Below are 11,150 nucleotides of genomic sequence, written 5' to 3' on the forward strand. Positions count from 1 at the left end.
TTTTGAATTGAGAGTTATTTAAGGGCCGTGAATCTGCCTGTATTTCTTGCCCCTCTTTTTTCTTTCTTCCATCCTCCTCCTGTGCCTGGCTCTGCAAATGTTTATTGGACCTGATAGATTTATCAACCCTCAGGGGTAGAAAGGCCTTTGATAGTCACCATAATTAAGTAAGAGATGATTTGCTAACTATTGATATATAAGTACTTAATAAATAAACTAACTATTATTGGTATTGAAAGTAGGAATAATAGCATATTATTGTTATTGATACAACATCCCATTTATTGCCTAGACTCTCTGGGTAGAGCATCCCTGACTAAGCTGCTGTCCTCCTCCTGTTTGCACACTCTGGAGCTGGGGAGTTTATCACAGCCTAAGACAGCTAAGTAATGCCCATGGGCATTGACACACATGACAAAGTTTATCTCTAGAGGAAGCTGAATTCTGCTTCTCTGAAGACTTTCCCAGCACATGCATACAATATACTCATTCCTTAAATATTTATCAAGTGCTGACTGTATACTAAGTATTAGGGATCTGAAACCAGACCTAGTTCGTGTGTTCATACAATTTTTACTGTCCAAGTACATTCATCAGTCAACTCTGCACCTTGTAGGTCACTCTGATGAAAGGATGAATCGGGCAAGGAATTGTCTGTTGTCATCAACCCACCAGAGTTCTCTTTCTTCCCATTCTCTCCAATTCACCTGCACCCTGCTGGGCTTGAAAAGCCACAGGGCCAGGAATGAATTCTCTGCTGTGGAAACAGAAATAGGTTCAGCAGATGTTTGGCGCCAGAGGAGAAAGCATTGCCTCTTAACGATGAGGTCAGAAGCCAGCTCTCGTTGCCATACGCCAATCATTGGAGGCGTAGGGAGGAGGCAGAGCACCCATTGCTCAAATATTAGAACGGATGACTAGAGAACTGAGGGGGCATTTGGTAATGTCTCCAAGGACGTGGAAGAGAGCTTTTGTCATTACAGAACAGGTACAAGCATGCACATACACAAAGACACGCACATGCACATGCATGGTTGCAGTTTTGCCCAGTTTATATTCTTTTAATGGCCTTATCTCTATGTTTTTCTCAATTGGCAATTTGACCAAATATTTATTAAACATTAACTATGTGCCCAGGACAGGAGACAAGACAAGCTACAGAATAACAATTGGAGATCATTCAATAGCTAAATAAGGTACTATTAATTTACGTTGTTCCCAGAGATAGGATCATGGAAAGATTTCTGCAGGGTGGAGATATCAGAAAAGGTTTTATAGAAAAAGTAGAATCTGCATATTAAGGATAAGTGGGACCAGATTTGGGAGGCATCAGTGGTGGGTGCGGTAGAATTAAGAAAACACACGGGTTTGAATACCTACACAAAATCCATACTGGAAATGATGAGACAGCTTTGCAATGTCACAGGTGACATTGGCAAAGGGGAAGTGGCCATATGGAACCTGATAATTACCTCCACCTCTCCTATCGGACCACGCTTACCCCTCTAAGTAAACAAAATAAGGGGTCCTTTTAAGGTTTCATATAAGGAGGAGAAAACGGAGATTTGCTCATGAGGACAGAGCAATCCTTCCTCTGTTTAAGAGCAGATTCTTGCGTCACCTCCTTTCTGCATTGTCTTTTACATTGAATGAGATCTCCAGATTGAGCTTTCTGGACAGCCAAATGACAAGACATGGCGATGTGCCAGGGTGGAAGAGGGAAGGGAAAATGAATCAGGAGAAAGAATTTGCTACATGAGAAGTCAGAAAAACAAACCAAAAAATGGCATGTGTAAAGGCCCTGGGGTGGAAAGGAGCCATACCTGTTGGGGAAAGACAGAGTAGTGCATTGTGACTGGGCAGGTAGAGTAGTGGGGAGAGTAACCCAAATGCAGCTGGTGAGGTAGGAAAAGGAGCAGATTGTGCAAGGCCTTGAAGGCATGCTAGGACAGATAATGAGGGAGAAGAGGGGCCACCAAAGAGCAAATATCACTTATTTCAAAACATATCTCCAGTTGGAGGTTGGATAACAGAGAATAGAATGTGCTCCTGATCAGGGAATGGGGGCTGGAGGGAGGGAATGGAAATTATAGGACCATAGATGGGCTGGCTCACAGGCGTGAATCAATGCAAGACTCGCTGCTTTAGTATTTATTTATGTTAAAAATAAGACACCAGACTGCTAGTATTTTCAGGAATAGACATTTTACACTGCTGTGTCTTGGACGACATTGTTCCTGCGGCCTGCGAAATGCTCATCTTTTATTTGAGCTGGATCTTTAAAAAGTCTCCTCTCCTGAGCATCCTTCCCTCGGTCCACAGGCAAATGATGTCTCTCTCTCTCTCTTTTCTCCCAAGCTCTTGCAATGGCAAGATCCAAAGCATCTCTGCAATGGCACCTGCCCTACTCTGCTTGGGTTAAAATTGGCATGATACGTGTCAGCGTTGCCCCTTAGATGATAAGCTCTCTGAGGGTAGAAACCAGGCTTCAATGACCTCTACACTTCCACAAAGTCATGAAAATTGAAGGGCTAAATAAATTCTAAAAATGAGAGTTTTCTGGTGTGTCCTGAGTTTGACACCATTTGCCATTTAACACTGTGGAAGGGAGGAGGAGTACAATGGATGATAAATACACAGACTTTGTATTAGTCTGTTCTCACGCTGCTAATAAAGATGTACCGGAGACTGGGTAATTTATAAAGGAAAGAGGTTTAATGGACTGACAGTTCCATGTGGCTGGGGAGGACTTGCAATCATGGCAGAAGGCAAGTGGGGGGCAAGTCATGTCTTACATGGATGGCAGCAGGCAAACAGAAAGAACTTGGGCAGGGGAACTCCTCTTTATAAAATCCTCAGATCTCGTGAGACTTATTCACTATCACGAGAACAGCATGGCACAGACCCATGATTCAATTACCTCCCACTGGGTCCCTCCCACGACATGTGAGAATTATGGGAGCTGCAATTCAAAATGAGATTTGGGTGGGGGACACAACCAAACCATATCAGGCTTACCATGGGCTGCCCCCAAGGACACACAGAATCCTGAAAAATGTACAAAATGGCCCATTGTTTGGTTTGTGTTGCATCTTCCAATTTCTTTAGATGTTGCAGAGAGTTGGGTGTCGGGGTGGGCCATTCATCCAGGATGTCTGCCTGGGTCCTCGTGGCCACTCTGCTTAAGAGGAAGGTATCAGCTCTTCCCATCTGGACTTTCTTCTTTTCTCCTATTTCCCTTGGCCTCTCCATCCTATGTATTCTTTCCCGGATTCTTTAATCCTCCTCCTTAGCCTCTGCTAGGGTTCATCAAGCATGTGGTTATGTCTAGCTGTACCTTGGGTGATGTGGGGGTAGCAAGGGATCTTGCACGTGGAATATCTACAAGGCGTGTAGATTTTCATCTGATCATCCGACCCTCTCTTCATGTGTGTGATTTGTGTTTATGTGCTAAAAGAATCTATCACCTCTACTGCTTTAAATCATATTCCCAAATGACCCCAGCTTGGGTCTATGTCATGTTCCAGGAAGAGTTGGTGGAGGGCAGGATAAATCTCATCACCCACCGCTTCTAATTTCTGGCTATGACCTAGTCACTTCCTATGTGGGAACCTGCTTCTGGTCCTCAGCAGAGACTGGAGGACCTTTCACCTCTGCATCCTTTATTATCCACATGTATTTCTGTATCCAGAGCTGGAGGCATTTGCAATGACTCTCCAAGGTCACCAGGGTGTGGCCTGGAAAGGCCAGCAGGAGGGGAGTCAAAGGAAGTGGGTAGTCATAAGTATCCCTTGCTTCATCCAAACTTTCATCACAGCTGCTTACAAAGTATCTAATTGAGCGATTCCGTTTTAACCTTGTTTTTCTGTTTCTTCCCAACCCTCTAGGGAATACATAAATAACAAAGGGAGAAATTACAATGGTGAGAATTTCGCTAAGGAATCTAGCCCATGTTTACAGACAGCCCTGGATTCAACTTGTGACTGGGGCTTAGGGAACCTGGTGTCTGTCCCATGGCACCTTTATTAGCTGGGTAACCTGGGATGAGTCTAACCTTCATGATTTATCTTCTCATCTGTCAAATTGGGCTAAAGATCTCAGTCTACCCCAGAAGTCTACTGTCAGGGTCAAATAAAACGAAAGAATGTGTATAAAAACATCAAAAGTAATGTCACCTTTGTCCCCTACCCCTAGAATCTCGAGTCTACCTACCTCCAGGTGCTGCCCCGCCCCGCCGGGGCACGGTGATTTCCCAGCAGGATTGCTCTCTGGGAGATGGGATGGCCAGGCTCCCTCACGCCCAAGAATGAGCTGCACTGCCCTCTAGTGACAGTGTCCTGTCTAGCAACAGGCCCAGAGGTGCCTGTGTCCTCCCCAATGGCTGACTGGTGGGGAGAACGGATCATTTTCTTGGTAGCACTGTGTCTGACCAACCCCCTCCTTCTGCCTTGCCTCATAATTCTCCACATTTCTTCTGTATAAGTTCCACGCGGTAACCCATTGCACACCCGGAGGATCATATTTTTGATACGGGCAGTAACTGCTGCTCCTTTTCTTTAATATTTTAAGAACCAACACATATTTGCAGGTGTCTCTTGTGGGTATGGCTACGCGCAGGCAGTGAGCTGCCACTGCTCCCCCACCTTCCATCTCCCTCTTCTGCCTTAAGAGGGAGCTGTGCGCAACCTTCCTCAGCAAGTCAGCCTTCTGGAGACTTCCCAGGGACAATTACTGGGCCCCCTCCTCACTTGTGGAAAGGACTCAGTGGGATCACAAGGGTTGCCTGAGAGTCTTCTCTGTCCCCCACAGTGCCCATCACAGAGCAGGCATGGCACAGGCATTCTGGAAAGTTCTACTGAGTGAATAGTTGACCTTTATGAATGCCTTCCTTGGATAGATCCTGACATTCTGTAATATGTGCACACCTTTCTGAGACTCACTTTAGTGCAGGGGCTGAGTCAGACAGTTTTAAAAACGTTTCTGAGCCTCAGTTTCTCAAGCATAAATTGGGTGTAAGAAGGTCATAAGCGCTAAATAAGATAATGAATATGAATTGCTTAGAAAATGACAAGCACTCAGGAAGAGGACGCTTTGGGGATTTGAATCAGTTTGAGACATGGCAGAGACTAATGTGGTATGTAAGGTGGCTCCAGAGATCTGGGTGAAGGGAGCAAATGGGGTTAAGGAGGGGACAGTGTTCGCACAGAAGGCGAGAAGGTGCATACACATGCTCACCCATAAGCCAGAGGTTTGGGACAGAGGACTTCCATGTATAGTGAGATCTCAGCTAAAAATTTTGTGATTTAGAGGTTACAGGCACCTTTACCTCTTGGGATAACTGTCTAGAGGAACCCTCCTGAGCTCCCGAGCACTCTCATCTCCAAGGAGTCCAATCAATGTATGCTGTAGTTAGGGGACTTAGTCAGAAAGAGGGAGGCAAATGAAAGACAAAACTTTCCCCTTATAATGGCTTTGGGAGGGTGATATCCAGGACTCTTGAACAACTAGAATGCCTAGGACTTGGGAACCAGACAACCTTCTGGGGACACATCCAGCCCCAGCTGGCCCTAGGGAGAGTAGCAACAAGAAAATCCTTCTTCCAGTTGTACTCTCCCTTTGCATCCCCTGCAAGGAGGTGAACTCCTCTCACTCCCACCCTCCTTCTCTCTTCCCTTCTTCTAGGTTTTCAAGAGGTGGATAATTTCTGAAGGAGCAGCAGCATCACCAGTTGCATGTTCTCCTCTGCTGTTGTTCCTGAGGTGGAATATTTAAATAATAAGACTGATGATAAATAGAAATCAGCAGAAATAATCTACTCCTGAGGAAGGAAACAATTGCTTGATTTAAACGCCGGATCTCTTTTCTGAGTGCTCTCAGTGCCATGGTCCACATTTGACCTTCAGAGATGGATTGAAAGAACCTTGCATAGGGGTGGAATGCAGGCACAGTGCTTCCAGAGCAAGGACTGCAGGCTGAGAACAATGGTCTGGCTCCTTCTCTGTACAGCGAATTGGAAACGAGGCACAATAGCCACTCCAGATCCAAGGCTGCTTCCTTCCACTCCATGTTGGAGACAAGTCCTCAGCATGAGGACAGAAAGCAGGCTAACATTGCCAGTCCTTGTTATGGATTGTTTTGATCTCAGCTTTCAGCATTTCTACCTTCCCACAATAGGTGGAGGAAGCAGAAAGAATGGTCTGCCCAGGTTTTCCAAAACCTTGGGAAAAACAACCAGCCTAAAGAATTGCAAAGAGACAAAGAATTATATTCTTGTGAAGGTTGCAAGGCCAGATGATGTGGTGATGCCGAAAATTATTGATTGATTTTGGGGTCCAGAGGCCCCTAAATGGGGATACTGAAATCAGCCCCTTGTTTGGCAGCAAGATGGTGTGAAGGGGAGAGAAGGGAAAGGGGAAGGAGAGACTTCTGTCCTTTCCTGGGTTCAGGCATGAGAAGGCAGATTTCAAAGACAGAAGAAAAGGGCAGCACCAAGGCAGGCTCTGTTCCTTTTGTAGCGCTAGGGAGCTCTGCAAGTGTCAGATGATGAAATAGGCCCAGGCTAGGCATTTTGGACATTTCTTCGTAAGGTAAGGTTGATCTTATCATAGCCTATAACTCAGTTGAAAATGGAAAGATTTAGAGACTAGAAGGAGCTCTGTATCTAGAGAGGGTTGTGATAGGGAATGGGTGCTATGTCCAACAAATCATCACATCCCACAGTTCCCATGGGAGGCGAGGTGAGGCATCACGACAAGTGTGCATAGAGCAGTGCTCCCATAGAATAGGGAGTCTAAGAGAAAACAGTATCTGAGATTTTCAGGCCATGTGCCATTGCATGGGCCATTTCCTCTGCCTGGAGTGTTCGCTCCTTTTTTGTTTAGAGGATTCCTAACTGTGCTTCAAGAGCAGCTCACATCTTGCCGCCTCTATGAAATCCTCTGTAACAAAATAATTCTCTCTCTCTACAACATTTGAAAATACCTCATTCATAATTCCATTATATGCAAAATTTTCAATTATTAAATTAATCCATTTCACTAAATTTTGAGCCCTTAGAGTAGATTCTGTGGATTTAACTACCCAGTGTATAACAGCTAGTAATTTACTAATTCATCCAACAATTGTAAATTAAAACTCAGGAAGCAGGCTGGCAGGTAGCATGAGGAGGTTTGGTGGGAGAATTCAGGGCAAGAGCCATCAAGGCAATACTCCAAGCCCAAGGTGAGGGTGGAAACAAAAAGCAAGGACATGTCTTTGTCCTAGTGGAATTGGATACCTGGCAGAGTTTCAACGCAGGGATGGCAACACGGGAATCTTGGGTTCAGGGAGGAGAATTGGTTGTGGGAGCAAGGCAGAGGCTTATACACAGTTGAGCATTGGGCCTGAGAAAGGCTGGATGCTGATTGAGTCTTATGAACATTGAACTAAAAGGGCTTTGAGGCTCCTTAAAGGAAGATGGTCCTGGTGTCCAGGCTTGGGACCATGCTGAGTCTGCTGCTGGGGACATAGCCTTGAAGTGCTCTCAGTTGCAGCTGAGGAGCTGAGGGTACAATGAACCAACAAGTCAATAGGCCAAACTCATGACCATTGCTTTGTCCTCTTTTCTCCAAAAAGGGAACACAGGCACAGATATCCCAGCCTTCTAAACACAGCAAGGCACATTAGCATCTGATGGAATCCTGAGGGAATCTGCCTCCTGCCACTATTAAATATTAGACATTTTGTGCATAGAATTGGCATATGAAACCTGCAGCAGAGACACTGATGAACCATTAATGCAAGTACTACCTGCCTCCTCTGTGTTTCACAGAGCCTACTTCTAGTTTGTTTTTTGTTTGTTTGTTTGTTGTTTTGAGACAGAGTCTTGCTCTGTTTTTGTTTTTGTTTTTGTTTTGAGACAGAGTCTTGCTCTATCACCCGGGCTGGAATGCAGTGATGCGATCTGGGCTCACTGCAAGCTCCGACTCCCGGGTTCACGGCATTCTCCTGCCTCAGCCTCTGAGTAGCTGGGGCTACAGGTGCCCACCACCACGCCCGGCTAACTTTTTCGTATTTTTTAGTAGAGATGGAGTTTCACCATGTTAGCCAGGATGGCCTCAATCTCCTGACCTCGTGATCTGCCCGCCTCAGCCTCCCAAAGTCCTGGGATTACAGGCGTGAGCTACCGCACCTACAAAAAATTAGCTGGGTTTGCTGGAACACACCTGTAGTCCCAGCTACTCAGGAGGCTGAGGAATGAAAATTGCTTGAACCTGGGAGGCGGAGGTTGCTGTGAGCTGACATTGCACCACTGCACTCCAGCCTGCGAGACAGAGTGAGACTCCATCTAAAACAAAACAAAACAAACAAGCAAACAAAAACAGTTCAGGTCCTAGCACGTCTTTGCAAATTCTCATCTCATAGAAGAGCTTTTCATTCTAAATTTGAGTCCCTGTGGGGTGACTTCAGATGAATCTGAGCCTTAGTTTTATCTATAGAACAGGAAGAATAATGCAATATTGACAGCCAGTGAGGTCTGATGAGCATGCAGAACATCTACGAGGTCTAAACAGCACCCTTTCCCCTTTCTGCGCATACACTTCTACCCCCTTTCTGCTGGAAAATGCTTATTTCCCCGTTATGTGACTCTAATGGGCAGCACAACTTCTGTGTAGAACATACCCCTGTTCACAGTTGATGAGTCAAGTCGTGAGCTCAAGTCCATTCAGTTCAGTTTTGCTGCCAAATGAACTTACTTCAAATTTATATTTTAAAAAATTCTGTTTAGATTTCCAGGGCACTTTGAATTTGGGGATTGTGGAGCATGGACTGTGGAATTGTAAGTAGTTGAGTCTAGGCATATTTGGATCATACATGTCTGTCTTCTCTATTAGAACATGAATTCTTTGAAGGCAGGGATGAACACCACCCTGTCCTACAATCACTTCAAGTTCGGCATGTCCAGAACTGCACCTAAATGGGGAGTGAGAAACCATTAGATATTAGATATTGAAGTGAAGCCGGGAGCATGAAGGATTGGGGTGAAGCGGAGCCATGCAATGACCCTGACATCTTCCTCCCCATCTGTTCCTCCACCTGTGTCCTCCGTTGTCTTCTCCACCATCCAACCTAGAAGTCTGAGCCACTTGCACTCTCCACCCTCCTTTACTCCACCACACCCAATAAGCCTCCAAGCCTCGCTGATTTTGCCTCCTAAATATTTCTTATATTTGCATGTTCTTCTCTATCTCTTCATGGGTTGACTTCATCATCTCTTGCCTGGACTTTAGTAGAAGCCTCTAAGTTGGTCTTATTTCCTCTCGTTTTGTCCTTCTCCCATTCCCATTCTTTCCTAGCCCTGCTAGATTGATGAAACATGTCACTCTTAAAATTTTGCCAATCAGAGACCAGCCTGACCAACACGGTGAAACCCCATCTCTACTAAACATACAAAAATTAGCTGGGCGTGGTGGTGTATACTTGTAATCCCAGACACTCGAGTGGCTGAGGCAGGAGAATCACTTGAACCCAGGAGGCAGATGCTGCAGTGAGCCAAGATTGTGCCACTGCACTCCAGCCTGGGTGACAGAGTGAGACTCTGTTTAAAAATATAAATAAATAAATAAATAAATAAATAACATCTAATTAATGTATGTGGCTTTTCTTGCTTGCTTTATCTCCTGGCCATTGGCATCCCTATCTAGCCTGGAAGATGGGTTGGTTGTTAGGGGAGGCATGTCCTCCCATTACGGGGTAAATTGTGTCCCTCCAAAATTTATATGCTGAGGTCCTAACCCCCAGTACCCTAGAATGTGACCTCATTCAGAAGTGGGGTCATTGCAGATTTAATTAGTTAATTTTAGATGAGGTCATACTGGAGGAGGGTGGACCCCTAATGCAGTAAGACTGATGTCCTTATAAAAAGGGGAACTTTGGACACAGACACACGCAGGGAGAATGCCGCACGAACATAAAGGTAGAGATAGGGATGATGCTTCTCTGAGCCAAAGAATGCCAAAAATTGCAAGCAAATCACCCAAATCTAGGAGAGAAACATGGAACAGATTCTCCCTCACAGCCCTTAGAAGGAACCAACCCTGCCAACTCCTTGATCTCAGACTTCTTGCCTCCAGAATTATGAGACAGTAAATTTCTGTCATTTTAGCCACCCAGTTGGTGACCCTTTGTTAGGCAGTCCTAGCAAACTAATGCACCTCCTCGGCGATAGTTAAGACTGAACTCTGGGGCGGGAACCTCGCTCGGCTGGGCAGGGCTGCAGTAAGGAATTATGGGGCTCAGCGTGCCTCCCGGCTTAAGTGCTGGCGGGAGAGCTCCCAAGGATCCCAAGTCTGCCTTTGCCGCCCTCTCCAGACACGGATTCGCTGACAGCGTGAAATCTTGGATCTCCGCTTTTTCTCTTTCAATCTGAGTCAGAACCCATGGGGTGCCCTTCAGGAGCTCTGGGTGCAATATGCTTTCCATGTCAGAATTAGCCAAGAAGTGGGCTGCTGTTGCTTTTTTCCAAAGCACAATCCCCACTGCTGGTCCATCTGATAGGTACTCTTGCAAGAGAGGAAAGATATGTTTCATGCCTTTAACCACCTAGAGACCAGGCCAGAAAGAATTGCTTTAGCCACTACTCCATGTGCCCTTAGTAATGCTAAGCACACCTCTGAGCAGGTTGGAGACCTCTCATAATACAGATCGTGGATGCAAAATAACTTGTTGGAGCGCTTAGTCAATTTCCAACCATTCCTCCTTCTCTGTGGTATCTCTGGTTGCAGACATGGGTTTGAGCTGTCAGCAAGAATTGTGAATGTTGACTGTGTGTGTGTGTGTGTGTGTGTGTGTGTGTGTGTGTGTGTGATTGAGAGAGAGAGATGGTTGGAATGACTGACATGTATCTTTGATGGCTGTCCAACCAAAAGAAATAGGATTTTCAAATCTCTTGAAAACTGTAGTGATACAAAATCATTGCCAGGGAGATTTTGAAGTTTTATTAAGAAAAACAGGAAATGAGAGACTCGTAAAACCCAGGGAGGAAATCTGACATTTTGAGGCCACTGACTGACTCCATCTGAGGCACTAGCAAGAACCATCGAGCATCCTGTGTTTCGGATTAAACAGATTCTTCTTGATGAGGGAGCATTCCCCGCGAGATACCTTTGAGG

Source organism: Chlorocebus sabaeus, chromosome 25 (genome assembly GCF_047675955.1).
Source record: "Chlorocebus sabaeus isolate Y175 chromosome 25, mChlSab1.0.hap1, whole genome shotgun sequence".
NCBI lineage: Eukaryota > Metazoa > Chordata > Mammalia > Primates > Cercopithecidae > Chlorocebus > Chlorocebus sabaeus.